The sequence below is a fragment of the Silene latifolia genome, chromosome Y (genome assembly GCF_048544455.1).
Source record: "Silene latifolia isolate original U9 population chromosome Y, ASM4854445v1, whole genome shotgun sequence".
Lineage (NCBI taxonomy): Eukaryota > Viridiplantae > Streptophyta > Magnoliopsida > Caryophyllales > Caryophyllaceae > Silene > Silene latifolia.
This window is the reverse complement of record NC_133538.1, coordinates 245,526,420-245,531,331: the sequence shown is the minus strand read 5'-3', so window position 1 is coordinate 245,531,331 and position 4,912 is coordinate 245,526,420. Positions and strand designations below refer to the sequence as shown.

Sequence of the window (4,912 nt, the reverse complement as noted above, 5' to 3'; positions counted from 1 at the left end):
CCTAGATGCACCCGGAAATAGGACTTCTTTATCCGCCCAACTAGGCAAAGGACAAGATGGATCAAGTAGTCCTTGCCTAGCTAAGTGTAGGAGGGGTGGATATTGAGCCAAGTAAGCATTTTTCCGATCTTCAAAGGCTTGCTTGTGCATTGCTTGCATGAGAAGAGTCACATAATCTTTTCTAGCTTCAACTCCTTCCGGCTTGAACTCTTCATACTCAAATGGGTAAGGTGGTATGACAATGGAAGAGGAGCGAGTTTCAAGATCACCCTTTTGTTGTTGAATAATATACTCGGCCTCTTTAGAAAGGGGAAGTAGATAATTGGTCCGGTGGACGCTTAGACGACAAATCTTTGAAGGCAAGGTGAACGATCTAGCTTCACTAGTGAGCCATCCATACTTAGTGTCAAAGGGGTTATGGGCAACCCACTTGAACTTGTGTATCATAGTATGCATATCAACAAGATGGCCACCCTCCTTTGCTTTGTACTTGTTATCCTTATTGAAGTTAGGATCAAAGTGCTTAGCTAGGATAGTGACTAGGCCGCCATTGACAATAACGGTTGTGCCCTTCTTCCCACAATCAATGTTGAGCCATCTATCTACCAAGAGCCTCAAAGAATTGTAAGGCTTGGTGTGTACTCTTCCAATGTTCAAAGCCGATTCAAGGAGAATAAAATCAAGTTTGGTGAAATGGTTGGTATCTTTCCTTGCAATTATGGTGTTTCCCACGACCTTGTGCCATACTCTTATGCCCGGATGGTGGACCAAAAGAGCACGACTTGCATGAAAGTCCTCAAATTTCTTCCCGGAGATTGCCTCCCAAAGAGGTTCGGGGTCATACTTTCCATAATTCTTAAAATAACGCGGTTCATCACTAAGACCCAAAATTTCACTCAATTCCCTAAAGGTAATGCGTCTACTAACATTAGCTAGACGAAACTCGAGATTCTCCCTATTCTCAACTTTGGTGACTTTCAAGGAACTCAAAAATTCCAAGGTAAGGGAGGGGTATGTCAATTCCTTTGTTTCAAACAATTTCTTCAACCCCATGGCATTGAAAAAGGCTCTAGTTTGCTCAAGAACGCCCAATTTTTCTAAGGTATCTTCACATATAAATTTGGTGGATTGTAATGACTTCATAGCAAACTTGACAAAGGTACTTCTATGGGTATCAGAAATAAAAGTTACCTCCGGATAATGCAAAAGTTGATCAATTTCCGGAGTAGAAGGTGTTGTTGCTCCCATAGAAGGTTGTTGTTGTTGTTGCACTTCCAAGTTTGGTGTTGCTACCACCATAGCCAATGCTTTCTTTGTTTGAAGAGCCTTTTGCCTTTGTGAGAGTGCCTTAGCCTTTGGTGCCTTTGTTGCCTTTGTTGCTCCCTTAGTCCTTGCCATTGATGAACTAACCAAGAAAAGAATGAAAAATCTTCAATTTGTAGTATACCCAAATCGATTTGAAGGTGAAAGGCTTTGCCTTTATGAAATCAAAAATCGACTCAAAGGTTGAAGATTTTGTGCTTGGTTTTGATTTTTATTGAAGAAGGAGTGATTGATTTGTTGTTAGAAGGATGGTTTGATTTGATTTTGGTGAATGTTGTTGAGGGTTTTTGTTTTTGTGATGGAGAGGATGAGGGTTTTGATGTTGTGGGTAGTGTTTATGAATGAATGAATGAATGAAGGAAGGTGGGAGGGGTTTTAAAGAGACCGAAATTTTCGAATCTGTAGGAGCAATCCGTGCGGATTCTGCCCAATCCGTGCGGATTCTGCTCTTTCTGGGCTTTACAAAACTCGCCTAAAAACGGGCGGATTCTGATGAAGATGCTCGGATTTGCTTGACACGGGACGGGCGGATTTGCCTGAAGACGGACGGATTTCAGTCCAGAAAATTTTGCTTGTTTTCCTCAGCTGCAAAGACGGACGTCTTTCTTTCGAGACGGACGGATTCTTCAAGACGGGCAGATTCTTGCTCAGGACGCCCGGATTCGATCCACGATCAAGAAATTTTCAAAATTCAGCTCGATTCGGGACGGGCGGATTTTCTGCGATGACGCTCGGATTACATCAAGACGGGCGGATTCTGTGGAATCGCTCGGATTGTTCCCAATACACTGATTGATTCCATCCGTGCACAATGCATTTCCCTTACCATTCTTCCATTCTTTCTTCAAGTCTTGTGTTCTTCATTATGGGGGCACTACTAGGCATGGATAGCCTAGGCAATTGTCATCCCCACACTAAGCTAAAAGCACTACATATCAATTGAAATTGTTAGTCCCTCCCTCACTTCTCTCAAACATGACAATTATTTTGATCAAAGTAAATAAAAATCCAAAGATGACAAAAATGCAATACAAGAATTGAAATGTAAGTTAGGGAGTTAGAAATATTTACAAGTGGTGGTTTAGGGAGGACTCCACCAAACTCTCATTCTTGATGAGATATCAAGGGGGCATGTCCAAGGTGTTGTTGATGTTGCTCAACACCTTGAAGAAGTAATCAAAGGCTTGTTCATTATCATGGTAGAGGTCTTCAATAGACCTTGGCCTTTGTTGTTGGTCTTGATCGATGGCATTACCAATGTAGGGATTAAAAATCCCTTCAAATTCGTCGTCCCAAAGACCACAAACTTCATTAAGTTGATCATTGAAAATCTCTTGCTTAGATGGAGACAACTCTCCCAATTTCTTCTCTTGGCCAATGAGGCCATCCTCTTATTCCTTGATTGATTTTGATGAGCTTTGCAAGCTCTCCTTGTCACAATTCACTTGCTCTTTGAATGGAGCATCTTCAATTTTCTTCTTCCATTGGAGTTCCGATTTCTTCCTTTCATCCTTTCGGCTATAATGATCAATCATGAAACATGGTTCATGCAAACGAGGAGCTCTCATAGTCTTGTCAAGATTAAAAGTTATGCTTTCATCTCCCACTTCTAGAGTGAGCTCACCATGTTTCACATCAATCACCGCACCCGCGGTGTGTAGGAAAGGTCTTCCTAGGATGATTGGAATGTTGGAATCTTCCTCCATATCAACAATGACAAAGTCCACCGGGATGAAAAACTTCCCAATTCGCACGGGGACATCTTCCCATATCCCTAATGGTGTCTTCGTCGATCTATCGGCCATTTGGAGTGTGATATTGGTGCATTTAAGCTCTCCCATCCCCAACCTTTTACTCACCGAGTACGGCATGACACTCACACTAGCCCCTATATCACATAAGGCTTTGTTGATCGTTGTGTCGCCAATGGTAAACGGTATTGAGAAGCTTCCCGGATCCTTTAACTTTGGAGGTGAACTCCCTTGAAGTATTGCACTACTCACCTTAGTGAAGGCGATAGTCTCAAGCTTCCGGATCGACTTCTTCTTTGTGAGGATATCTTTCATGTATTTCGCATAGGCCGGCACGTGATTGATTAATTCCGTGAAAGGAATTGAGACTTCTAAATTCTTCACAATTTCCATGAACTTTCCAAGTTGATCATCAAATTTGGGCTTGGCTTGACGACTTGGAAAAGGAAGTATAATCACAATGGGCTCCTTCTCCTTGGCCTTGTCTTCATTTTTCTTTGAACTTTCTTCTTTTGATGATTCTCCATCTTTGGAGTTTTGCACAATTTCTTCCTTTTCACTAGCTTCCACAACTTCATCCTCAACTTGCTTCTTCGGTGCTTCATACCTTGTACCACTTCTCAAGTGAATGGCACTAACCGTTTCATGTCTAGGGGGATTACTTTGAGGTGGTAATTGCCCCTTTCGTCTTTGTGAGCTTGAAGATGCTAGTTGAGTCAATTGTGTTTCCAACATCTTGGTGTGAGCTAGAATGTTGTTGATGGTGGTTTCCTTTGCTTGGCTATCTTTTTGCATTTGAGTGAAAAATTCTTGTTGATTCTTTTGCATTTGGAGGACCGCTTTTTGGACATCAAAGCCTTGGTCATTTTGGTGATTGTATGGATTTTGATTTTGGTAACCTTGGTTTTGATTGTAAAAGGGTCTTTGATTTTGGTTTCTCATGGGTGGTGGAGTGTATGTTGTTTGAGGGTTTTGAACATTTTGGCTTTTGTATGAGAGATTTGGATGGAATTTGGTGTTTTCATTGTAAAAGTTGGAATAAGGGGTACCACTCTTGTATGCTTGGAAAGCATTCACTTGTTCATTTGTTCCCCTACATTCACCTTGGTCATGTCCCAAAGTTCCACAATTCTCACATATCCCACTTGGGATTGATGAGGATGCCGTCATGGCATTAACATGATGCTTTGATGATTTTGAGTTTTCCTCAAGTCTAGCCATAGCTTGTTCAAACTTCAAGTTGATTGTGTCAATGTGAGCACTAAGTTGAGCACCCAATTGAATAACGGAGTCCACTTCATGCTTTCCTCCTCTAGTAGCCTTGCGAGGTCTACTATATTGTGAGTTATGGACCGCCATTTCCTCAATCTTGTTCCATGTTTGATTGTCATCAACTTCGGTGAACATTCCATTTGATCCCATATTGAGAATGTTCCTAGAATCTTCATATAAACCATTCCGAAATTGTTGTACCAAAAACCATTCGCTAAGTCCATGGTGAGGACATGAGCGACAAATTCCCTTAAACCGCTCCCAAGCTTCATACAAAGACTCTTCATCCCTTTGCTTAAAACCCGTAATTTGAGCTCTTAGCATGTTAGTCTTTTCCGGTGGGTAGAATTTTTTGTAGAAAGCTAGAGCCAACTTCTTCCAAGAATATATTCCGAGGGTGGCCTTGTCAAGGCCCTTCAACCATTGCTTCGCGGTGCCGATTAAGGAAAAAGGAAATAAGACCCATCTAATTTGGTCTTGAGTCACGCCCGTTTGAGAGATTGCATCACAATAGTCGCAAAAGGTTTCCATATGAGAATGAGGGTCCTCACTAGGCATCCCCAAAT

General features: G+C 41.8%; 1 non-coding gene across 1 annotated transcript; it reads left to right on the top strand.

The window, feature by feature from the left end:
* The first annotated feature begins 4,563 nt into the window (after positions 1 to 4,563).
* On the top strand, positions 4,564 to 4,670 carry LOC141634649 (small nucleolar RNA R71). Its single transcript, XR_012539375.1, has one exon. It is a non-coding gene; the product is annotated as a small nucleolar RNA R71 (small nucleolar RNA).
* Positions 4,671 to 4,912: the final 242 nt, after the last annotated feature.